Source organism: Protopterus annectens, chromosome 2.part0 (assembly GCF_019279795.1).
Source record: "Protopterus annectens isolate FY-2018-M chromosome 2.part0, PAN1.0, whole genome shotgun sequence".
Lineage (NCBI taxonomy): Eukaryota > Metazoa > Chordata > Ceratodontiformes > Protopteridae > Protopterus > Protopterus annectens.
In genome coordinates, this window is record NC_056728.1 from 64,134,441 (window position 1) to 64,161,433 (window position 26,993).

At 44.1% G+C, this 26,993-nt stretch overlaps 1 protein-coding gene across 1 annotated transcript in view; it reads right to left on the minus strand.

Moving 5' to 3' along the window:
- Nucleotides 1-26,993, minus strand: part of MGA (MAX dimerization protein MGA) — a 2,673,741-nt gene that overhangs the window by 221,429 nt on the left and 2,425,319 nt on the right. The gene's annotated exons all lie outside the window — the stretch shown is intronic.

A 26,993-nucleotide genomic window follows, 5' to 3' on the forward strand; every position in this document is an offset into this window, starting at 1 on the left:
AGCCGCCGACGCCATTTTCTTCAGTTTTTCTTGCCCCAGATGTCAGGTGCCCCCTAAAAGGGTAGCCAAAATTTATATATATATATATAAATATATATATAAAAATACATACACCAATATAAACTTTACCTTCATCTACAAGCAAATGCACCACATGGGTTGTATAAATCAGAGAAGGAAAGAAAAGTTCCAGCAGAAAAAAGGGGGATGGTGGGTGGGTAACCTGGACTGCAACAGTGAATACACTCGAACATCTACATTTACGGTAAGTGTACACAACTGTACTATGTTCTTCGTGTTTCACTGTTGCAGTCATTACATTTGGGTAGAGTCCCAAAGCTATGGTTGGGGAGGCTGGAGCTAAACAGCATTAGGAGCGGCTATGAGGCCCTGCAGAACTGCAGTGGCAAAGCCTGCCCTGGATTTAGAGTAGAGTGGCAGATGATAGTGCTTTGTAAAGGTGTGCACTGAACTCAAGTAGCAGCCCCTAAAATGTCTTTGGTTGGTACACCCCTGAGAAAGGCTGAAGTGGCTGCAGCTCTGACTGAATGTGGCCTAATGACGTTAGGCACTGGCTTGCCATTGTGTAAATAGCAGAAACTAATGCAGTGGCCTATCCACTTTGAAACAGTCTGCTTTGAGATAGCCTTTCCTTGTGATCCTGCAGCATATGCCACTAGTAATTGCTCTGTCTTCCTGAAAACTTTAGTTCTGTCCAAGTAGAATCTAAGCTGTGTGTGTACGTCTAAAGAATGCAGAATTCTCTTCCCCTTGTTCTATGGATTTGGATAAAAAGTTGGCAGATGAATAGTTTGGTTAAGAGCCACACTGGACACCACCTTAGGCATAAAAGTTGTGTTTGTCCTCAGAGAGACCCTGTCTAGATAAAAAAAAAGATAAAAGGTTCCACAGCCATGAGTGCCTGTAGCTCTGAAACTCGTCTTGCAGAAGTTATTGCTAGGAGCAGAGCTGTTTTCCAAAATAAAAACATTATATCAGCAGTAGCAGCTGGCTCAAAAGGAGGCAGGGTGAGTTTTTCCAAGACATAGTTGAGGTCCCATGCAGGTATTGGTGATCTCCTTGGAGGCCTTAAATTTTTGGCTCCTCTGAGGTACTGTTTTAATAAAGGATGAGAAAAGATTGGTGGCTCTGTATTGTAATGAGCCGAAATGGCAGAGGCATGAATTTTAAATTGATGAAAAAGATAGGCCTTTGTCTAGCATCTCAGTTAAGTACTGCAAAATCTGAGGAATATTTGGTACAGCTGTATCAGTTCCTTGTGCTTTGTTCCAAGCACAAAATCTCTTCCATTTTCCAGCATAAGATTTTCTAGTACTAGGCCTTCTGGCTTCCAAAATGACATCCATCACAGCTTTACTGAGAGGTGTGTTTTGTATGACTACATTATTCGCCATGCTGCCAGGTTTAAAGTACTGAGTTGGTTGTGCAGGATCTGATTGTTTTGCTGGGACAGTAGATGAGGTATTTGAGGTAAGGTCAAAGCTGGGCATTGAGACAAGTTTCTTAGGATTGGATACCAGTACGAGCGTGGCCAGTCTGGGGCAATCAGTATCATCTTTGGCTTCTCCTGTCTGACCTTTAGGAGCACTTCGGGGAGAAGAGGCAGTGGAGGAAAGGTGTATGCTGATAGGTTTTTCCAGCTGAAAGATAGGGCGTCCACTTTCAATGCTTGTCTGTGATAAGTCCTTGTGCAGAATCTATTTAGTTGGTAGTTGTGAGGGGAGGCAAATAGATCTATGTCTGGGCATCCCCATTTCCTTATCATGCTGAAGACTTGTGGATCCAGCTGCCACTCGTGGGGATCCATGAGGTTTCTGCTTAGTCCGTCTGCCAGAGTGTTTTCCTTTCCTGGCAGGAATTGTGCCTGCAGATGTACTTGGTAAGTCAATGCTGTGTCCCACAAAGTCATGGTTAGTCTGCAAAGGAGGTAAGAATGTGTGCCCCCCTGCTTGTTTATATACCACATGACCGTGGTGTTGTCTGTCTTTATCAGTAATTGTCCCGGATGAAGTATGTCCTTGAGGGCTGTCAGGGCATTTTGAACAGCTAGCATCTCCTTTTGGTTGATATGTAGATGCATTTGGTTTGAGGACCATGTGCCCTGAATGCATCTTCCTGCCATGTGAGCCCCCCAGGCACAATCTGAAGCATCCGTTGTTAGTGTCTGCCTGGCTGGGGGTAATGTGAATGGCTGCCCCTTGTTTTGGTGACAAGCCTTCGCCCACCATCAAAATTCCTGTTGCAGGCAGGGAATGAGAGTAATCATTGTTTCCAGGCGGTGGCAATGTTGAGTTTAAACACTTTTTAGGTACCACTGAAATTTCCTCATATGCAGTCTTGCATATGGAATTAGTAGGATGCAGGATGCCATGAAGCCCAAAGCCTGCAGAATTTTTCTTGCAGATAACTGGGCCTTTGTTGCCAACATTTTGAAACAGGTAGTCAGTTGCCTTTGTTTGTCTGGCGTGAGATAAGCCATCTGGGCAGTTGTATTTAAGCTTGTACCCAGGAATATTATCTCGAGAGGGAACTAGTTTTGATTTCTTTTCATTGACTGTGTACCCTAGGCATGTTAGAAGCCTTTTTACAAACACCAGATGCTGTAGAAGAATGTTCTTGTTCTCTGTTTGAATGAGACAGTTGTCCAAGTAAGGATATATTTGTATTCCTCTTTGTCTGCAGAATGCAATTACTGGTGCCAGGCACTTTGTAAAGACCCTATGCGCAGTAGATAAGCCAAAGGGCAGTGCAGAGAATTTGTAATGCATTGAGCCAGCCTTGAATCTGAGGTATCTTCTGCATGAATGTCTGATTGGGACATGCAGGTATGCCTCTTTTAGGTCTAAAGTCACAAGCCAAGCAATCTTGCCCAGCATGAGCAGAAGCTGCTGCAAAGTCAACATTTTGAATTTTTGTATATCCAGGAATGTGTTCAGAATAGATAGGTTCAGTATTGGTCTCCAGGCCTTGTCCTTTCCGGGTACTAAGAACAGTCTTGAGTAAAATCCTTGTCCCTTCTCTTGCTCTGGTACTTGTTGAATGGCTCCCATGTCCATGAGGGATGAGACTTGTTTTTGCGCCTTTGGCAGGGTATGGAAATGGAACTTGTAGCCTTGTGACACAATATTTAGAACCCACTTGTCCTGGGTTATAATGTGCCAATTTTGAAAAAAAAAAGTGCTAATTTTCCCCCTAAGGGTGCTGCCAGGACATAAATGCTTGGTGCAGGCAGGGGGAAGTCATTGGGATTGTTTCCTGTATGGTTGTGATTTATCTTCTCCAACTTTGGAGGTAGAAGCACCCCACTGCTTTGACCTGTATGAACCTTGCACCTGGGATCTGCCCCTTTGAGGTCTGTCTGACACAGGAAAGGACCAATTCTTTGTAGGCCAGTGTCTATTAAACCTAGGTGGCTGTACTTGTAAAAAAATCTTTGACAGTTTGCATAGATTTAGCTTCGTCCTCCATTTTCTTTAACACCTCTTCTGTGTTAACACCAAACAAAGTATCATGCAGTAAAGGTGCATCTAATAATTTAACTTTGACATGATCAGGCAGATTTTGTTCCTTTAACCAAGCATGCCTCCTAATTACAGAACATGTTACTGTGGCCCTGCAGGAGGCCTCCAAAGAATCAAAACCACATTGCAAAGTATGCTTTCCAACTTGTTCAGCTGCATGCAATAAATCCTGCATTTTCTTATTTTCTGCACATTCAGAGTTGAACAACATTTTCTGTTTAAGCAATGCCATGACATGTTGCTGATATTTGAGCATATGAAACTGACAGTTTAAGGCCCTTATAGCCAAGGTAGCGGATGTGTAAACCTTTTTTCCCAATCTATCCAGTGCCCTAGAATCCCTGTCAGAGGGGGTAGGGTTTTTTTGCAGTGGAAGCTTTAAATCCTTTGGGACCCTGTGAAATCGTTTCTGGATATGCAGCAGGGTTTTTAAAAAGGAATTTATGAGAGTCCGGAACCCTGTAATATCTGTCAGGCTTAACATGAGCTGGAGGTAAGGAGTCAGGGGTCAGACTAGACTCCGAAAACACATAGTCTACAATGTCTAACACAGGTGGAATGGCTAGAGGCCTGTGTTGAGGTAGTAAAAGGAAATCCCTGTGCCTCTTTTTGGATTCTGAAAAATCTTGGCTCTCCCAGTGGAAATGCTCACTCGTGGTATGCAAGGTTTCCCCAAAAGAATAGTCCTCTGGAGGAGAAGCTGAAGGTATAGATTCTTCAGCATCAGAATCCTCATGGGGGAGGAAGGGAATATTACTGACCAGAAGAGGAATCAGAAGAAATAGAAACCTGATCTGAAGATTCATAGTCAGTCTCTTGCCTAGGCCTCTTATCAGGAGGGAGATGGGAACCCCTGATCAAGGTAATCAAGTCTTCGGCCATTTTGAGCATCTGTTTTTTGGGAATAGAGGCCTGTCCACGTGGCTCTTGAGTTTATTTCTTTGCTTTAGAAGGTGCTTTAGTCTTTGAAGCTGAAGTCGGTTTAATGTAAAGATGTTTAGGTCTGAAAACACCCTCAGAAGGCGGTGCCTGCTCAGCGGCTCTGGACCCATCTGAGGGAATAGTGTCCGAGGCTCCAATACCTTGAGTTTCCAGCGGCATAGCCGACTCCAAGTGGGAGTCGGTAGCGCCTGCGACTCTAAAGTAGCTGGCGTCAGGGGCTGCGAAAGCGCCTCACTGAGAACTTACGACTGGCTTAGGAGAAGCTTTGTCGTCGGTTTTGGACCTCGGTTGTTTATCTTTCTCCTTTTCTTTGCGTTTTTTTGTAAACTCCGGTAGTCGGATGGCTATCCGACGACATTTCTGGATAAGTAAACCGACTTCCAAAATAGTTTAAAGCAAAATCATACCGACGCTTAATAGTGCGTTGGTTAAATCTAGCACAAAACAGACAACCAGAAACATTGTTATCAGGGCCTAGGCAAGGAATGCAGTAAGAATGAAAGTCATTATGAGGTATTTGCTTTCCACAAGAAATACAATTAACATTTTTCTGCCATCAGTCTGGAGGAATAAAAAAAGTTTCCCCAACGGGGTACTTAGCTTTATTGAAGACTTTGGGTCTGAAACTCAAACACGAAAATTTCAGGAGTCAGCCGACCAGCAGTTGCGAACTGCTTCTGCTTCGGGTACCGCTCAGCAAGAAAGACTGAAGAAAATGGTGTCGGCTGCTGCTTTTATACCCCTGATGACCTGACCCAAGACTTTGGAATTCAGGCAGACTGAGGACAACCTGCCAGCAGGATTACCCAAATGTAATGACTGCAACAGTGAAACACGAAGAACATCTGCTGAAGGTGAGGGTGATTCCAGTTGCAGCAGTTCAAAGTACCTTTATTTGGTGTCAGTCATTGGAGAAGAGTCCCATTTAAAGTAATCCTTCATCTTGGTGATGGTCTCACCAAACGTAATGTCCTCAGGGGGAGAGTCCACCTACACAGATTTCTCATCCGGAGAGTAATATTCCTGGGGGGAGGCAATCTGGGAAACATAAGAAATGGACTCCTCTGATGAAGAGTAAGAAGAGTCATGTTCTTCTTCCCTGACCTCAGGGGTTATGGATGGGAGGGAAGAAGCAGAGACAGGCCTAGGGCTCAGAAGAGGCAGGGTGGAAGTGGCTGAAGCTGAAGGCCTAAGGGCCATGAAGGCCTGCATGAGAGAGGAAGTGAAGGCCTGCCAATACGGTGTGACTTCTGAAGAAGAGGAGGTATATTTAGTTTTCTGCTTCTTTTTGACCGGAGAGGAAGTAGAGAGTGACCTGGCATTGGGTCTGGAGATTAGCACATCCGAAGTCTGGATTCCTGCTGGAGGTGGATGTCTGAGTGAGTTCCGAGGACACGCCAGTCATCAGCTGTAAAACGGCTTCCTCAAGGGACGTCGCTGCAGTCGACAGATCCTCCGAGCGCACCTCAACCCCTAGTCTAGCAGTTGGCAGTGCATCGGGAAGCGGAGCGGCAGGCGGAGAAGGCCTAGGAACCTTGGCCTTCTTGCGCAAAGGTTCAGATGTGACCTCTGATGCAGGATCCATCCTAAGGGCTGACCATTTGAGGGGTTGGTTCTCAAGGTAGACATTTAACATGGCTAGATGGCTGTGCAAGGTCTTAGGCACAAACGATTGACAAATAACGCAGGAGGAATGATTGTGTTCCTGGCCTAGGCAAAAAAAAAAACACACCTGTCATGGGCGTCCTTATGGGGCATCTGGCGCCCGCATTGGCACTTTCCCTTTTTTCCTGACATCAGCTAAAGGCTACAACAACCAAGTGTAAGCTAAAACAATCATCAAAAATATGAAAATTTGAAACCCAACGGGCTAATTATCTTTAAGATGCGATGTCTGTGAAGAAGGGATCATACTATGCGAATGTCATCTGCGGCTGAAAAGTTCTGAGGATTGTGCATGTAGACGTCACATTTAAGGTCCCTTGGTTTATGGCCCTACATGTGACATCCCACGCACACTATAGCTGAAAAGTACAGTTTTGTACCTACCATAAATGTAGATGTTCGAAGATCCACATTGCTGCAGTCCGATCAAAATCCATAGGCAACAGCTAAACACAACCAACCAGCCTAACCAAGAATATGTACAATATATACAATAAACACAATATACCTCAGATGGATATACAAAACTGTACTATGTTCTTCATCTCAGGATGCTAAACTATAAAGCAGAAGAGCTGCCAGAATGCCCTGCAACACAGCAGTGTGGCAAAACCCCCTGGATTTTAAGTACAATGGAAGGTGGTAATGCCTAGAGAAGGTATGCACTGAACTCGCTGTTGTGTGGCAGTAGCCCTAGTGGGATGAGGGGCTAATCCAGCTGGAATCTCTTTGCCATGATGGGAATAAACAGAAGCAATGCAAAATCCAATCCACTTAGAAATAGTTTGTTTGAAACTAATAACTGCTGAGATTGCCTGAACCCTTTAGTTCTGTCCAAATAATATCGCAACTGCCTGTGTACATCTAAAGTGTGCAAAATCTTAAATGAATAGTTTGGTTTTAAAGCACACTAGAAACCACTTTAGGCATAAAGGAAGGATTATGGAAAAAAGGAAAGGAGAAAGGCTCATAAGGGCCTGCAAAGACAATTCACCCTTGCAGCAGAGGTATGGGCCAAAAAAAGCAGTCTTCCATGACAAATATTTCAACTCAGCAGTAGCTGCAGGCTCAAAACACAAAATTGAGATCCCAAGCAGGAGTAGTCTTATATTCTTTGCCCTCTAAGAAATTGCTTGAACAAAGGATGAGAAAGAGCTGAAATTGCTGCAGCATGAATCTAGAGAAAGGACAAACCTTTGTCGAATAACTCAGTAAAGATATTGAAGAGCCACACTTAAATCAGGCTCAGAAAAAAATCACATTCAAAACTTGTTGTGAAGTTGAGACCCTCTAAGGTTTAAAACAGAATATGCCAGGCTGTTAGATGAAGAGAGTGAAGTTTGACATTGAGCAAATGACTGTCCTCCTGGGACAACAGATGTGGAATCAAAGGCAAAGGCCATGGAGGCTTCGCACTAGACTTCTCAGTAATGGGTACCAGTGCTGCCGAGGCCAATCTGGAGCTATCAAAATCATCCTTGGCTTGTCCTGTCTGACCTTCAGAAGTACCTTTGGGAGGAGAGGCAGAGGTGGAAAGGCATACACATGAAGATTTTTCTAACTGAAAGAAAGAGCATCCACTTTCCAGGCTGTGGGATGAAACCTCTTTGTGCAAAACTTTGGCAGCTGATGGTTTAGTGGAGAAGCGAACAGATCTATGTCTGGAGTTCCCAGGACACTGTCAATTTCTGAAATACATGAAGATCCAGTTTCGGGGATCCATGATTTGTCTGCTTAACACATCTGCTAAGGAGTTCTGTGCTCCTGGCAGAAACCTTGCCTGAAGACTTAGTTGTAAACTGAGAGCAGTCTCCCACAAAATCATTGCTTGCCTGCATAGAGGATAAGAATGTGTTCCCCTTGCTTGTTGATGTACCACATGACAGTTGTGTTGTCTGTTAGAATCAACACCTGCCCTGGAAGAAGTAAATCCTTGAAAGCTATTAATGCAAACTGGACTGCTAACATCTCCTTCAAGTTGATATGTAGATGCTGTAGTCTGACAGGCCACTTGTCTTGTATCCACTTTCCGTTTAGATGAGCTCCCAAGCTTTGTCCGAGGCATCTGTCGTTAAAATTTGATTGTTTAGGTGACATTCCTGAGTCCACCACAAAAATTCCTTTTGAATGCAAGGTATTATTGGAATGACAGTGTCCAGATCCTGGCAGTGCTGTGTCCATACATTCTTGAGATACCATTGCAACTTCCTCATATGCAGTTTGGCATTGGGAAGCACCTGAATACAAGATGCCATGAACCCTAAGGCTTGAAGGACTGTCCTTGCAGTCAGCCCGGACTGAAGAGATAGATAATGGAAGTAAAGGGAAAGATTCTTTTGCGGGGTTAGAAAGGCCATCTGGGATGCTGTATTCAGTCTTACACCCAGAAAGCACATGTCTTGAGAGGGTACTAGACTGGACTTTATTTCGTTCACAGAATACCCCAGGCATCTTAGCACTGCTATCACATATTCCAAATCTCTTCCTTCCTTGAGCCAGAATCAGGCAATCGTCCAAATAAGGATAGATTTGTATTCCTTTCAGCCTTAGATAAGCCAAAGGGCAATGCAGAGAACTGATAGTGAGAAGTCCCAGTCGCAGATACTTCCTGCAACTTAGTCTGATAGGAACATGAAGATATGCCTCTTTGAGATCCAAAGTTACCATCCAGTGATCCTTGCCCAGCAGAGGTAAAAGTTGTTGTAACGTCAACATCTTGAACTTGGGAATGTCCAGATAAGTGTTGAGGATAGATAAATCCAAAATTGGTCTCCTACAAGGAACAGGCGAGAATAAAATCCTAGGCCTCTTTCTGGCACTGGAACTATTTGGAGTAACAGAGAAATTTGCTTGTGAGCCTCGATTCTTTGTTGAGGAGGAATGTCTGGCATGCCCTTGAAAGGAGGCAAGGTATGGAAATAAAACCTGTAACCGTGATGTATGATGTCCAATACCCATCTGTCTTGGGTAATCAACCTCCAATTTTCTTTGAAAAGTGCCAACCTTCCTCCCAAAGGTGCTGCCAGGCGAGAAGGTTCTGGCAGCTGAAAAGGTAGGTCATTGGGTTTGTTTACGAAAGGACTGACCCCTGCCCTCACCTGAAGACTGTGCAGGAGAACTCCCTGTCCTAGGCCTGAAAGAGCCCTGACCTCTGCCCCGTGCGCCTAGATCTACCCCTAGACTGGGAATCATAAGAAGGATCGTCCACCCCATTAGTAGGCCAATTTCTACTAAACTGGAGGCTGAACCTGCAAAAATTCTTTAACAGTCTGCATAGACTTAGCCTTGTCTTCCATTTTCTTTAAAACTGTCTCAACAGGAGAACCAAACAAGACATCAGATTGCAAAGGGGCATCCAAAATCCTAGTTTTAACATGGTCAGATAAATTTTGATCCCAGCCAGGCATGCCTGCGAAGAACTGACCCAGTGGCAGCCACCCTGACGAGGCCTGTACAGCATCAAAACCACATTGCAAAGAGTGCTTACCCACCTGTTCAGTAACATGCACTAAATCTTGTAACTCTTTACAATCAATACCTTCAGAGCATCAACCTTAGATTTCAACTGTGAAAGGAGATAATTTTGATATTTCAACATGTGAAACTGGCAATTCAAAGCTCTCATGGCTAGAGTGGAAGAAGTATAAACTTTCTTTCCCCATCTATCCAAGGCCCTGGCCTCTTTATCTGCAGGAATTCTTGACAACAGAAGCCTTAACACCCTTAGGCCCCTGGCTAACAGTTTCAGGGTCTGCCCTAGGACTCTTAAAAGATACTTATGAGCTTCAGGTACCCTGTAATACCTATCAGGTTTAACAGGAGCAGGAGGCAAAGAATCAGGATTAAGAGAAGCCTCTGCAAATACATCTTCCACCACATTTAGAACAGGAGGTATAGCCAAAGGCCTATGCTGGGGTAAAACAAAATTCCCTAAGCCTTTTCCTGGAATCAGAGAAGTCCTGACCTTCCCATTTAAAATGCTCTCTCATGGAGTGAAGGGTCTCTGAAAAGAAAAATCCTCAGGAGGAGAAGCTGAAGGAGTAGAATCATCCACATCAGAATCAGAATAATGAGCATACTCCTGTAAGTCTTCAGCAAGACTCAGACACATCGAAGCCTGCTCCCAATCCCCCAACACTGGTTCCATCCTAGGCCTTTTATCAGGAGGGGGCATAGAGCCTCTAATTAAAGTAATTAAATCTTCTGCCATTTTAAGCATGTGCTTCTTGGGCACAGAACCTGAAGAACTAGGAGTGACACCCACAGAAGCTAAACTAGACCTGCCTCTAGGAGAAGCCTTGGAAGCAGAAAGAGAGGGCCTAGACCCCTTAGGAAGGGAGGGAGTACAGTAATCTGAGAAGCCCCTGCAGCCTGACCTGCCTCCTGGGAGGCCACATCCTGTAAAATCAAAGTTTCCTCTAACCTAGGTTTAACTGCCTTGTCCTTGCGCTTCTTTGAGAGCATCCAACGGCATTTTTCCCAAAGACCAACCTGGCACAATCCAACCTCCTCAGGTCCCAAACAAGGTATACACAAATTATGGTAATCAATACAGTTATTCACTTTTTCTGACATCAAACCACTGAGGCAAGAAAAAAACTCTGACTGCAACACTGCTTCTGCATCGGACCATGCGGCAAAAGACTGCTGATGTCAGTCAAATGCGCCCTGACCGACGTCAGCCTTATACTCTGATATTCGGGCCGACCGAGGGACAGCGGACTACCCAAGTGTTAGGACTGCAGCAATGTGAGATGAAGAACATCTTTTACACAGAAGCCGACATACGAGTCGCCTGAGGGCAGGGAATCTCACACCTAGAATATTGCAACACAGGAATAGAAGGACATCTGCTAATTGTTTATCCTACTTCCTTTCCTACGATCAGATGATTTATCAGGACTAGAAAAATATGGTTTAGCTACTGTTCTCCTGAACTTAGCTGCTTCCACTCCTTACTCCACTTCTTCTATTCTATATCCTCGAGCAATAAAATCATTCTGTAGTATTTCTAAACTTCTCTTAAGCTCCCCATCACTGGCATGCAAATGGGATAATCTCATAGCTTCCCCTTTCACAATATCCCTAAATACTAGACTAGAGTGCATACTCACATGGTGAAGTGAATTCACACAACAGTCATCTCTCTTACAAATTAAAACACCCAAAAATTCAATCTCTGTATCTGAATATTTCACAGTAAAATTCAAAAATGACTTGGTCTTATTTAAATAATAAGTAGATCTACTCAACTGAGAGGCCATCCCTCCCCATACCAAAAAGACATAGGCGACAAACTGACAAAATATGATGGACGATGAAAACTCACGGGAACCAAGGACATATATCCTTTCCCACTGTATCACCATATTAGCATATGATATAGCATATGACATGACCATCGCAATGCCAGAGGTCTGTAAATAATATCAGTGATTAAACATAAAAACATTGTTCAAGTACTAATTCCAGTAAAAAACAAATTAACTCAATCTTCTGAACATCATAATTACTGAAGATAGTTAAAAACTGTTTAACCATAGCTATCCCCTGTTCATTGGGAATTACAGTGAACAAGGATGTTACATCCAGAGTCACCAACAAGGACCTCCCATGAATAGTACCGGACCACATATCCCTATAAAAATCCTGCAAAAACTGCTTGGTGTCTTTCAACACAACCACGTAATCATTCAAAATAGGTCTAAGTTGTTTTGCAATAGAAATGGATAGGGGTTCAGTCAACCAACCCCTTCCTGCTACTATAAGATGAAAAGGAGGAAGTCTAGGGTGTCTGTGGATCTCAGACATCCCTTGCCTCATTGGAACAAGGGGATTATCCACTAAAAAATACTTAAACAGCTCTTCAGAGAAGAGACAGCTTTTTACACTCACTCTCAATGAATCACCTAAGGCATTACACATCCTTATTATATCACTCTTATTAATCTCTTTATATATAGTTAGATCACCTCTAATGTATCAAAGTAGTAACTTCTGTCCGTCACTACTACTGACCTGCCCTTATCTGCTGGACGGATTACTATGCTTGTGTCTTGCCTGTAGTTCTTCCAAAGTTTGCTTTGACAAGTTACAAAATCCTCGCTTTCTACTTCCTCCACCTAGCAACTTTTATATATCCCCCTCGCACAAGCGAATGAAAACATCAACTACTGGGGAGTTTTGGGGAGTGAAAACACTCCACCTAACAACTTTTATATATCCTCCTCGCATAAGCAAATAAAAACATCAACTACTGGGGAGTTCTGTGGAGTGAAAACACTCTGCTTTTTAAACACATAGTGGTGTGACATTTCACTTGAACCATTATATATTAGTTTAAACATAAGGTTTCTTGCAAACAATCTTAAATCTATAAATGTATCTGCTAAATCAGCTCGTTGTGCAAGGACAAAAGACAAGCCTTTATTTAATATATTAATTTCAATGTCTGTAAGCGGTCTACTCGAGATGTTCCAAACTAATTCATATCTGCTGTCCTCCACATCTTCTTAAGGTATAACTGGCTCCTTTGTCTGTTGATTCTTTCCTTTTCATCTTCCTCACATTGCTACTGTTCCTTCCCACTCCTGTACTCTTGTCTATCCTCATGGGAAGGGGTATTCCATGAAAATCCTGCTCAATAACTACAGGCATAACTTTCCTTCCCACTACAGGAGCCGTCTCGTCTTTCTGAAACTCATTCTGAGCAGTACTACAAGGTGATCCTGCTTTTATAGGGGTGCAATACACAGAGCCACCACTTGATGAGTTAGTCTCATCTACATTGTTACCTTTACTAGCATTCGTTTGTAAAGGTTTCTGTACAACAACTTCATTCAAGTCATTTATCAATCCACTTGGATACAGCTTACTTAGCGATTCCAAGCCCCATTGTCTCTGTAAAGCAAAGGTGAGACTCAGCTGTTATGTCTTCCTGAACTCATACAGGTAACAAGTGAGCTGACAATGTCATTCCATGGTTCAAATGCCCCTTCACCCCTGGTTTTCACACCTAAGGCAAAAAACAGGGTAATCAAGGAAGTGGTTTAAGGGCATCATGACATCACTGCAAAAAGAAATGTGCATTAATCCTAAGAAACATTAAATTATTATTAAAAGGAGTTTACTGGAAAGCAAGAGCATAAAGCTCAGATATGCTTTTAGCACAGATGGTCACTCAAGACAACTACTGCTCATCAAAACAACTTCAAGGTTTGAATGCAAGACAGGCAAGCCTGGCAATCAGGAATTCAATTGTCAATGAGGAGATGCAAAACCCCTTTAAGAAACTGACTGACCAAAACGGTTGTGGACCACAGTCCTACCTTCCACTAATTTATGACTGCCAGAAATGCCAGAGATAGGCAAGCTTTTATATGCCTTTCACGTGTCCACATGTCTGAGACAGTACGACAATGTGCCCATATAAAGGCAGTTGTACGAGTGCAAAATTCAGAGCATCTGATGTTGTTACTTTCACTCTTCTTCCTCAACGAATGGGTTTGAATCAGATTCTCAGATCCAGCTCGGCCATCTTATATCAATTCTAGGATCCGACTCATGAGCTCCTCCCTTACCCATCATGCCCGACCATTGTAATATCTCAGTTCTCATTTGCCACTCTTCAGGTTCATAAGAGAGTGAAGGTTTTGTGAGTGTTTGATCACAGATTAAGTATTTTTCTTCTTCATTAGACTTTTGACTGTTTTATGTTTTTATAGTTTGTTTCTTTCGGCTTTTCCCGGTTAGGGGTCGCCACAGCGGAACTCTGGTCCGCTAATGATTGGCAGTAGATTTTTATGTGCTGGCTTGCCGGGCCTAACGCACAACCTTCAACGAAGGAACACCCATTCACGCATGTCAACACACAGAAGACGCTCTAACTGGGCAACATCTAACTGTGAGGCGACAACGCTACCGCAGCACCACCACCGCAGTCTTTAGTATCTCCCTTATTCTATTGTACACAAGATTATTTTGGTAATCTTCTCATAACATAGTTGGTACACTTTTCCTCATATTGCTTGGAGGTATTAAATTTTATTTATTTCTCTTTTTTTCTCCCTTTTTATTTCCAAAAAAAAAAAAACAGTAAAAGTAGTACTCGTGTATTTTCTATAAAACATTTAGTTACTGTGGTGTGTCTTTTACTTCCAGTATGGCCAAGAAGCCAACTAGTTTTAAGAAATGCAATTCCTAACTCTGATACCCACAGGGCGTATGTTTACTGCTTAGGGCCATCACATTTGGACACTCTGTGTTCTATTTATGTGGCCTTTAACGCAAGGGTCATTAGTGACATATGAAATGAACTCAATCTTAAGTGTTTATTACCAGCATCTGCTCCTTCATCAGGTACCTCCACTTCAGGGGTTCAAACCCCCTCGCACAAATCTAAGTAGCCCAGGGAGCATTCTAAACACTCTCCTGTTTAGTTTCCAAAGACTGCTCTTCCATCGGAGCCACTCAAGAAAGTTCTCAAGACCGCAAATTCAATACTTATTATACCTCCATCCCCTCAGCCCCGTAGTCTGAGGTTTTCTCCTGAACCGGTGTCACCCAGACAAAGGTCTCATCTTCTGCAGGAGACATCCAAAAAGCCTTCAAGGTCACCCTCCACATCCTCCTCCATAAAGTCATCCTGTAGTCTGTTTGAGGTGGAGGTGGACAGAATGATGAGAACGTTCCTCAGAACACAGATCCAGATGGGGGTCTTGCCGCTGCCATCTCACATCGGATCTGTGAGCCTTAAGCCATCCTTTCAGCCTGTTGATGCTCCTTCTCTGATCTGGCCTTCCATTTTGGAGCCCTCAGATCAGAGATCCCTGATAGTCAAGCCATCGTAAAGATTCCTTCATCTTTCACTCCACCAACATCACTGATCTGATCGGCTCCTACACTCTCGGAGTGCGATGGTTCTCAGAGCCAAAGTGTCAGATCCAAGGGGTTGACTTCTACTCCAAAGCTTTTAGAGCTATCGCTTCTCCTTGTGGCTTCAGAGCTGAACAGCTCCGCTCCAACTCCTCCTTCGGAGTAGAGGGTCGGGGAAGGCTCAAGATTGTTTGATCTGAGAGCTTTTGCTCCAAGCGGATTGTCCTCAGCTTTTCCTGGTCCTTCTGCCTTCAAAGTGGTAGAGAAGGTTTTCACTCACTTGAGAGGAGCCTTGACTCTTCCACCATGGGATGCATCCTTTGTTCCCCTTCAGATCCTGTGCCCAAGTCTGCTCATCCTACCCCTCAGGGACAGCCAGCCTATATGAGCTTCCAACCAGCTTCCACCTGGGAACTTCCCACCTCTTCTATAACCTCGCCAGAATAACCCACGGAGGAGGTCCCTCGAAAGAGGTTGTGCAAAAGGAGACACATATTCCCTGCTGGAATCTCTCAGGGAAAACGCTGATTTAGATGAAAGGGAAGGGTTCCCCAGATCTCCACCTGAGGTCACCTTGTTTGAAGACATCCTAGAGATCCTTTGCCAGAAAGGTGGTTGGTCTTCCCAAACCCCTTCCTAAGAGGAATGGGTGTTCTTGGAAGCCTTCGGGTTTGGACCATCTACGTCTTGGATACCCACCCATGGACAAGCTTACAGACTATCTCCCACAGGGCATGGAAGAAGCCAGACTCCAAGAAACCAATTCCCAAATGCCAGGACAAATTTTTTAGCACTCCTGCTGACAGACAGCTCTGGACTAAAGGGATTCCTGTAGATCATGTGGTTGTTGCAGCAGCCACCAAAAAGGAGTTGGCTGAACAAAGCTCCACTGTCTCTCCCCCCTAGCAGACAGTCTAGGAAGTTGGACACATTTTGGAAGCAAGTGTATGCATCAGCAATATTTGCCCTGCGATCACTGAACTACCTGGCACATTCACAAGATTACAGATGGACTTGGTAAAGGAAATCTCTAATTCTGCCCCAAGGTCCATGTCATCAGAGGAAAGTACAGTTGTATACACTTAGCATAAATGTAGATGATCGGGTGTATTCACTGTTGCAGACATCACACTTGGGTTATACTGCCAGAGGTAGCCCTCAGTCGGCCCGAATACCAGAGGCTTAGTATTTCTGTGTCAGTTGCTGTCGCTTCAGGACTAAAGTCAAGTAGTCAGTGGTATAAAAACCAGCAGCCGACGCCATTACATCAGTTTTTCTTGCCCCAAATAGGGAGCTAAGTTATGGTGGAATAACACCACCAGTAGAAAGTAAATGCCAATAGCCCTGTAAGGAGTGAGGGAGAGGGAGAGAGAGAGAGAGAGGACAAGGGGGCTGGAGGATGAGAAACCAGGACTACAACAGTGAATACACTCGAACATCTGCATTTATGGTAAGTGTACACAACTGTACTATGTTCTTCGTGTTTCACTGTTGCAGTCATCACACTTGGGTTGATTCCCAAAGCTGAAGAATGGGTGGAGGCAATCAAGAAGAGTTGGAGCTGGCTAGTATGCCCTGCAGGACTGCGGTTGCAAAGCCTGCCCTAGATTTGGAAAAGACAGGCAGGTGGTAATGCTTGATGAAGGTATGAACAGAACTCCATGTTGCAGATTCCAGGATGTCCTTGGTAGGGACTCCTCTGAGGAAAGGCTGTAGAGGTTGAACTTGCCCTAGTGGAATGTGTTCTGACCCCCCCGTGGGGGTGGTTTTCCATGGTGTTTGTAACAGAAATGGATACAGTGTGCTATCCGTTTGGAGATGTTTGTTTTGATATGGCCTTGCCCTCTGCCCCTGGTGCAAAGCTGACTAGTAACTGGGCAGATTTCCTAAAGGGTTTAGTCCTATCCAGGTAGAATCTGAGGTATCTGTGCACATCTAAAGAGTGCAGGATCCTTTCCCCCTTATTTTGAGGTTTAGGGAAAAAGGTGGGCAATGAAAAGAGTGGTTGAGAGCCACACTGGACTCCACTTTAGGCATGAAAGTTGGGCGAGTCCTGAGGGAGATCCTGTCAGCATGGAAAATGATGAAGGGTTCCACAGCCATAAGTGCTTGTAGCAAAGACTCTTCTAGCTGATGTGATGGCCAAAAGCAAGGCTGTTTTCAAAGAGAGGAATTTTAACTCTGCTGAAGCTGCAGGCTCAAAGGGGGAGAGCATGAGCTTTTCCAACACAAAGTTAAGGTCCCAAGCAGGGGTAGGGGCTCTTCTTGGTGGCCTTAAGTTGTTAACCCCTCTCAGGAACTGCTTGATGAGAGGGTGCGAGAAGAGAGGTGGCTCAGTGCTGTTATGTGCAGCGATGGCAGAGGCATGGATTTTGATGCAAGAGAAGGATAGGCCTCTGTGGACTAGGTCTGCTAGGTAATCCAGGATGTGAGGTACTTAGCTTTAGAAGACTTCACCTTCAATTTCGGAAAGGAAAACTCAGGTAGCGGCAGACCAGCACTTGTGCGAACTGCTTCTGCTTTGGGCTCCTCAACAAGAAAGACTGATGTAATGGTGTCAGCTGCCTGTTTTTATACCAGTGACAACCTGACATCAGTCCTGAAGCGACAGCAACCGACGCAGAAATACTAAGCCTCTGGTATTCGGGCCGACTGAGGGCTATCCCTGGCAGGATAACCCAAGTGTGATTGCAACAGTGAAACATGAAAAATATCTGAAGTCTTTTCCCTCAAGACCGGCCAACCTACAATCTACTACAAATGCTTCCAAAGAGGTTAATCTCGCATGCAGCTGAAAGTACCCTGATGGTGGCTGGTTCAGGCATAGCCATAAGAAGAAATGCCTGGATGCAGATGTGTGATTTTGAGGAGCCCTTCAAGGCATCATTCATCAATGCTCCTTTTGATGGAACTTCTTTGTTTAGGCCAACCATTAGAGAGATGCTGTCCAGCAGTGAGCAAGATGGAAAGACCTTGTCTGCTGTTGGAATGTGCTTTTCTACCCTGCTGAGACCCTTATTTAAGAATCAACATGGTGAGAGGATGTCGTTCTGGAAATCTCAAGGTCATTTCCAGGAATCAGAGATTTTTCCTCCAGAGGGAGATGGGAAAGAACTACAACGATAGATATCAGCAATCTTGCGGGGGGGGGGGGGGACGGGACTGTAGAACCAATAATCTCGAGATTCTTTCTCGGACAGACCCTTCCAGTGTTCCTGAAAGGTTGCCCGAGTGTCCCTCTCTGGAAGCAGTCGGAGGGCCCTTATCCTTGCACCAAAAACCCTGGATAGCCATCACAAAAGACTCAAGTGCAAAGGATCATTTCCAGAGGATATTTCATTCCCTTTTTACAAATTCACATTAAAAACAGGAAACGTCTACCTGATGTTACACCCAATAAGAGGAAGCTAGCAGCTCAAGAGATCCGAAAGTTGCTATACAAAAGAATCATCCAAGTGGTCCCCCGATCAAGCAGGATCTGGAATTTACTCAAAGTTCTTTTTAGTGCCAAAAAAGACAGGGAACCTGAGACTTATCTTCGATCTCAGTTATGTAAATCAGTTTGTAAAGAATTCCAAATTACGGATGGTCATGGTTCACTCCACCCTACCTTTCCTACAGAAGGATGACTGGATGTGGTTAATCAACTTCAAGATGCGTACTACTATATCAAAATGGCCAGGTGCTCTCGAAGATATCTAAGCTTCCGGCTGGGAGCCAGTCATTATTAGTTCAGAGTGCTGCCCTTTGGTCACACCACAGCCCCCAGGGTGTTCATCAAATGCATGGCAGCAGTGGCAGCTCACTTGAGACTGCTCGGATTTGGAGTGTTTCCTTACTCAGACAACTGGCTCCTCACCGCACCAACTAGGGATCTTCTCGTAAAAGCCAGAGATAATTTACTTCAGCTATCTCACTCACTGGGAATCGCTATAAATATGAAGAAATCACAACTTCAACCAACCAGTCCAAGTCTTGGAGTTTAAAGGGGCTCATTTAGATTCAGTTAAGTCTCTAGCTCTTCTGCTTCAAAACAGAGTTCTTACACTGAAAACACTTGTCAAGACAGGTTCTTTCTCTTCCTTTTACCCCAGCAAAACTGGTCCTCAAAGCCCTACGGTTGATGGCTGCTGCAATTATTTTAATTCCCACCACTAACCTCCACATGAGAATTCCTCAATGGTCCCTTGAAGTGCAATGGTCCTTTCATCAACATGCCTTAAGACATCTGATAAAACTGCCTCAAACTTGCAGAAAATCTCTACTTTGGTGGATTTACTCTGAGATTGGTCAAGGGCGTCCATTTATCTTTCCTCCCAGAACACCAAATTGACTATTAGTGCCTCCCAGTTGGGGGGGGGGGGTTACTTGGTATGGACTGTTCAAGGCATATGGTCCCCACAAGAGACCAATCTGCATATCAATGTCCTACAGATGAAAGCAGTGCTTCTAAGCAATGCAAGCCTTTCAGGACTTTCTCCATCTTGGGACCACTGCAATACAAATGAACATGGCAATAGTCTGGTATACCAACAAACAGAGGGGAACCAGATCCTACCCCCTTTTCGAGAAGCAATGAGAGTATGGCAATGAATGATCTTAGCCAACTGCTTTCTTGTAGTGATGCACATACCAGGGAAATCCAACATTCTAGTGGACAAACTCAGCAGGACTATCCTCATATCTCACAGGTGGTCTCTCAACCAATCAGTGGTGAATATGATCTTCCACAAATGAGGTCAACCTTGATGCGACCTATTTGCATCTTCCCTCAACAACAAATGCAGCAAGTTCTTTGCCCTTTACTCCACCTCAGGGAAAGTAACCGATTGATGTGCTAGCCCATGTTTGACCCTCCGGTCTCCTTTATGCTTAACCTCCCCTGCCTCTCATCCCAAAATTTCTTCAGAAAGCACTTCAGTTGAAGAGTACAGTAATCCTCATGGTTCCCTTCTGGACTCGACAGGGGTGGTCCTCCTTACTTTGGTTTCACCTAGTACATCCTCCTTGGATGCTGGACCTGAGTCCAGACCTCCTATTTCACTTATCATAGAAGATTCACCTGAATATTGCAGGCCTCAAGTTGACTGCATGGTTTCTTCAATTCCAGTGATGGCTAGACATTCCAGGCTTTCCTCCCCAGTTCAAAAAATACTAGTCTCATCTCATAATACACAGTGTAATATTTCTGCGTGACTAGAATGCACAAAAAATGTGATAAGAATGTTGTTAAATGCATATCATGTACACTTAGTATACACTTAGTGCAAGCTTTAATGAAAGTCATTTTAATGAAAGTTTCAAAGTTATTCAATTGAGTTAATACTGCTTTCCATATCAAGAACTTTAAATCAACCTGAAGAGTTGTTCAAAAGAAAAATATTGTAAGATTTTCACACTACAAAGTTAAGATCCAAATGATGACTCACCAAATGTCCTTCTATATCACTGTTGCAGTATTCTCAATGTTAAGCATCTCCCGCCCAGGGCAGCCAGATGTTCAGCTAGTACACCAAAGCCTAATGATCTTGCATGTGTTGTACATCACACATATGCTCTTCGCACAGAACACAGGGCATGAAAGTGACGTATGGATGTAGTCACCCCGAACTTCATTGCCACCAGACTGAAACACCAATATTGCTCATTAGTCTGAATGCCTTGTTGCCATGCTGAACACCTAGCAGTCACACAACTACTCTCTTTTGTTTGGGTTTTCTCACAACCATACCTCTTGTAGTATCTGAAAGGCATTTGTGCCCAAGACATTTAGAACCAGTTTGTCTTCCCTGGCCATTCATTTTGAAAACCAACGGCTTAAACAATTTGCTCAGGGTAATATGATAATTAAAAAGGCCACAAAGTCTCAGTTGGATTCTTTAGCATTCCAGCTTCCACAGGACATCCCTCTAGAAGCAGGTAATAGCTCTGTAGGCCATTCAGAGTTGACATCAGATTCTTCTGTGGCGACCCTGTAGGAGGCTGGCATGGAACCGTTTTTCACACTTCCTCTGAGGCTTTGCAAGAATCTGCTGCAGACATTCAGGGGGGAAACATAGTTAACTATATTGGAGGGTCCTAGAAGGATTTTGCAGATATTGTTCAGGAAGTAGGTTCTAGGTTCTCTTATCAAATCTCACCAAGGGTTGGAACCTCCAGTATTTGTTAGGGCTGATGTCCCATCCAAGAAAAGACAAGAGACTAACCATGTTTTGGTCCACCCTAAGGATTCTCAAAGGGAATGGCAAGTGTTTACTCAGGGCTTGTTATCTGCCTTGATGATCCTGAAGCCTCCTCAAGGGGGTTCGATGCCTGTACCTCCTTGAACCTCTACCCCTTCTTTAGAAGAGTCTGATGAGGGGTCTTTGTCCTATTCTTAACAGATGCCTTTGGCTCTGGCTTATGGTTCTGATCAGGAGTCTGTTAGCCACGCATCTCCTTTTGAAGAACTGTCCTTTGGGGACACAATTGCTAGGATGATGGAATACTTTAAGTGGGATTCTTCTCAAGTGTTTGACATTCAGTGGAGATATTATGAGTTGCTTCAGGTGGATACTTCCTAAGCCATCTGCAGTTCCTCCTGTATTGGGTGCCTTGTTAGACATTTTCATTGCTACTTCCAAGTCTGCCGATTCTCAAATTCCAGATCCTAAGAAACTTGGTAGGTTTTATAAGGTTCCTGAGGATTGTCTGTTTTTATTTAAATGTCCTTCTACTGATCCTGCTGTGTTGTCAGTCTCTTCTGACAAACCTTCCAAGCTCTTGCCCTCTTCCAAACTTTTACCTTCTTATAAGGACAGTAGGGCAATGGAAAGGATTGGTAAGAAAGTTTACACTGCTTCTACTTTGGTCTTTGGGGCTATTAAGTATCAGGCTCACATGACTAGGTATGCTTTGGGCTTGATTGCTCAGGCTTGTCAGTTTTTTCTGACCTCCCTGATTCTGAAGGTAAATCTTCTGCCTTACCTATTTTAGCTTCTCCTTCTCAACTAGCTCACCACTCAATTAAGTGTAGCTATGATGCCGCTGATGCCTCTTTACAGGACTGTGGCTTTTGGATCTGTCATGAAGCATTGTACTTGGCTTTGTCTCCAGTCAGAAGACATTAAGGACAATTTGTTAGATGCTCCTTTTGATAACAAACATCTTTTTGGGACTGCTGCTGCTGACCTGTTCAAGTCTCTTAAACAGAAAGCAAAGCCTTGCAGGACCTTAAACATATTTTTGTCTCTGCTATCCATAAGTTCCAGAGGAATTATCCTTCTAGATATGCTTTTCTCCACAGGGCAACCCCGCCAGGCCTCCAAGGTCAGGAAGGTTGGTAGGTGGGGCCCCTCTGCTAAGGCTTCTCAGATTTCTGTGGCCCAAAAGCCTCCTTTAAATGATAAGCCTGCTTTTCTTTGACAATTTGCCCCCCCCCCCCCGATCAGGTTCCTTTGTCCCTTAGCATTACCTTTCTCTTCAAATTGGCTTTTCATCGCTTCAGACTCTTGGAACCTTTCTATCATCCGTCAGGGTTACTTCATGGTATGGAAGTCTCTCCCTCCTTTTTCAGGGATTCCTCAACCTCTTCTAGAGTGACTTCCTCACTTCCAAGAAGTCCGAGGGTCTCTGGTGAACCAAGGAACCATTTTAACCTGTTTCCCCTTCCCAAGTGGGAAAAGGTTTTTATTCCAGGATGTTCCTAGTTCCTTGAAAGAAAGGTACTTGGATACATATTCTGGTTCTTTCCCTGCTCAACACCTTTCTCTAGGTCCTTTCTTTTCAGATGCTTACTCTTCAAGCCCTGTTTCCTGTTTTACTACCCCAGGCTTTTCTGGGGACTGGATCTGAAGGATGCTTGCCTTCATATCCTAATTCACCCTCATTTCAGGAAGTTTTTGTTTTGCTATTTCTTTCTTTCATTTTCAGTTCTCTGCTTTGCCCTTTGGTCTCTCTACTGCCCCGAGGGTATTCATAAAATGCCTAGTTCCTGTGACTGCTTTTTGCAGGCTCCAAGGCATTCAGATTTTTCCTTATCTAGATGATCTGTTGCTTCGGGAGCCTTCTCCCAGTCACCTGTTACAGTAACTGGAGTTCACCATCTCTCTTCTTCAAAGTCTGGGGTTCACTATCAACTTCCAAATGTCCATCCTGACTCCCTTTCAGGATCATGAGCATCTGGGATGCAGGATTCAGACAGTGCCATTGCTGGCCACTATTCCACCTCCAAAGGTTTTGTCACTGACAGCCTTTTTTCAGTCTCTTCTTCCTCTGACTGCTATGCTAGCCAAAGTGTTTCTTTGGGGCCTGGGATTCATAGTCTCTTCTATTCCAGTGCTGCCACACTGCATATGCAGAAGATTCAATGGTACCTCAAAGTCAGTTTGGCTGCAGCATTGCCACCCTCTGGATTTCAGTGAATCTCTCCTTCCTTATCTAAAGGAGGATTTGAGTGCTGGATTCAAAAGTTTGTTCTCAACACAGGCCTACCCTTTCAGCCTCCAGTCCCTTTTCAAGAACTGTTCACCAATACCTCAGACATCGGGTGGGAGGCTTCATTTCTATCATGTGAAAGTTTGAGGTCTCTGGCCTCCTCCATCAGAAGTCAGACCTTATCAACATCAAAGAGATGAGAGCTCTGACTCTGGCCCTTCTAGCTTTTCACCCCATGTTCACTCCAGACTCCTTGAAGGTATACACAGTCAACACTACATTGATGTGTATGTCAACAAGCAGGGAGGTGCAAAATCTTACCTGCTCTGCAAGATGGCTCTTCAGGTTTGGGAGGTGGCTCTCAGTTATTAGTTAACTCTTCAGGCAGCATACAATCCTTCAGAGCACAATCTAGTGGCAGACTCTCTCAACAGGTCCAAAACACAGGCTCACAAATGGATACTGTCCATTGGTGGGGTACTCCTTGGGTAGATCTTTATGCCTCCCCTCGGAAAAGACAGCTCCCTCTCTTCTGTTCCAGAGTGTCATGCCATCTGGCGAGGAAGACTAACAGCCTTTCTTTTCCTTGGGAGTCTTTCTTTATGATTTCCATCCTCTTCATCTACTTCCAAGAGTTCTGCAGAAGAGTCAGCTGAACCCCCCAAAAGTCTTCCTAGTGAATTCCTTTTGGCCAGGCACTGCCCCACCCCCTTAATGCATCTGGCCAGGGGCGATCACCACAACTTAACTCACTGGTTGGACCTCCTCATAAAGGACAAGGGGTATCTCATACATCCTCACTTGTCCATTCCTCAGTTGACATTGTGGGTGATACGATTTTGAGGCTTTTCAGGCACCTCTTTTCTGAGGACATGCTCAGGGTTTTACAAGAGACAAGTAAACCCTCCACCAGAAATATGTCTATATGGAAAAGATTTTCTGTCTGGTGCCATGCTCATAACCAGAACTCTTTTTCAGTGGAGATCCCTTTGGTAATCTCTTATTTGAGAGTTGCTCAAGTCTGGCCTGGCCTAGTCTTCTGTGAAGGCCTATTTGTCAGCCATTTTTGCTCGTCTGTCCTTGAATCCTTGACTTCTCATTTTGCAGTCAATTTTTTTAAAAAAATGTCTTGCATATTAGGCTTCCAAGAAAACTTATTCTCCTCCTTGGGACCTTAATCTTGTTCTGGAAAAATTGACCCAGGCTCTTTCTGAACCTGCACATTCTGGTTCTTTGCAACATTGTACCTGAAAGACTGTTTTGTTGTTGGCTCTTAATTCTGCTTGGAGAGTTTCTCAGCTCCAGGCCCTTATGGCTATTACTCATTTTTTGCATTTTCACAGGTACAGGGTGTTCCTTTGTGCTAATCTTTCTTTTATGCCCAAGATAGTAAATGAACTGTCCTTGAATCAGTCGCTGTAACTCCCTTCATTTTCCCCTTCTCTTCAGTCTGCTAGTGAGAGGGTCTTGCAAACTTTGGATTTGCACAGACAGCTCGGGTACTATTTGGATAAAACAGACCATTTGTAAGTTTAACCAGCTCTTTGTTTCCTTTAATCCCAGGACGTTGGGTTTGGCTATTTTCTAAGCAAACCATTTCCTCCTCGATATCTAACACCATGTCTTTTTGTTATTCTTTTCATAACAAATCTTTGTCTACGTCTATTAGAGCTCATTCCACTAAGGCTGCTGCCTCTTCTGGTGCCTTCTTCAAGGGGGTGGACACCAATTCCATCCCTGCAGCTGCTACTTGGTCTTCAGTACATACTTTTACTAAGCATTATAAGTTGGGTATGGTTTCTAGGGCCACAGTAGGTTTTGCTACAACCATTTTATTTGGGTTTGTTGAGGGATTTTCGCAGCCTTCCACTTCCCACTCTGTTTCTTGAGCTTTTTTGTTTTCCCTTACACTGACAACAGTGGAACAGTGATACATGACGACATAGTAAATTTGTGTAAAATCTTATCTTAACAGTAGATGTCATTCTCTTCACAGTTGCAGTATTCTTTCCCTCCCTCCAATCCCCCTCGTTTCTTCCACTTTTTTTTTTTGTTTCCCTTCTGGCTGAGGATCTCTCCTTTTAATTCTGCATTTTTCACTTATGGATGTGCACGGACTCCTCTGTCTTATGAAGACTGTTCTCTTCTAGGGCAATTCAATTCTGGGTAACTATGTTTGTATGTCACTTTTATGCCCTGCATTCTGTGCGGAGAGCATGTGTGGTGTAGCGGGCATACAAAATCATTAGGCCTTGATATACTGGCTGAATGTCGGGCTGCCCTGGGAAGGAGATCCCTTATATTACGAATTATGCAACACTGAAGAGAAGGACGTATACTGTTATGGTAAGCTTTTACACAACTATACTTTTTCTACAGGGAGAAATGTGAGGTACCCCTTTCAAATAATAGTCGTACCTGACATAAGGATGAAAGGGGGGATATAAGGGGCAGACAGGCAGAAATAGATGAAAGATGAATCTTAACAGATAATTAAGGGAGGCTACATTTTAGCAATTCACACAGATACTGAAAATAGTACAGTAAAATCTTACCATAACTGCAGATGCCCTTCTCTTCACTGTTGCAATGTTCTCTACAATACGAATTCCCTGCCAAGTGTAGCTTGATGTCCGGCCAGTATACCAAAGCCTTTTGGTTAAGGGTACTGTACGTCACATTTATGCTCCTAGCACACGGCTTAGGGTATAAAGGTGATGTATGGACGTTCCATCCTCAGAACTGAAAAGCCCCAGTAGGAATGACAGTCCAAGAATAAGATTAGGTATCAAGCACATCTAGAAGGATAAAGGACCAGGGGAAGAGGGAGGGAGCAAATACTGCAACAGTGAAGAGAAGGACATCTACTGGTATGGTAAGATCTTACAAAATAGTACTTTGTCCTTCCATACCACTGTTGCTGTACTCTGTACAACAGACAGAGTGCAAAAGTTCAGGAATAAGACTGGGAGGAGGAAGTGCCAGCAGAGCCCTCTAGGAAGCCGTGGAGAATGAACTGCAAAACCAGGTTTGACCCTAGAAATAATAATCCACAGAAAAGCAAATGCAGGCCAAAGAACTCCACTTTCTGGAGGTTGAGAGGCCCTGTCTGGGTGAGATTGGGATCCCCTTATTAAAGAGATGAGATCCTCTGCCAGAGTAAGCATTTGGGAACTGGAACTGGGCCTGTGAGAGGGGGGCTTAACAGGCACAGACTTAGCAGTTTTGGCTGCTTTAGCCCTGGCAAAGGCCTTTATAGACATGGCTGCAGGAGGCCTAGCAGCACCACGTGCTGGGGTAGAGACATCCAAAGGGATGGTGTCCGATAATTCTAGAGAAACCACATTAGTAGGCAAAACTTCAGAGGCCGATTCAACTAGGGTAGCAGGGGCCTCGGTAGTAGTCATGGATTCGGCTGAAGATTGACCCGTTTGCTCGGTTTCGGCCGAAACCGAGACACTCGTGGTTTGCTTAACCGGGGTTTCGGCCAAAACCGCGGACCGCGAGTGTTGGTCTTTTTCTTTGCGTTTCTTAACAATTTGAGAAGTCGGAGGA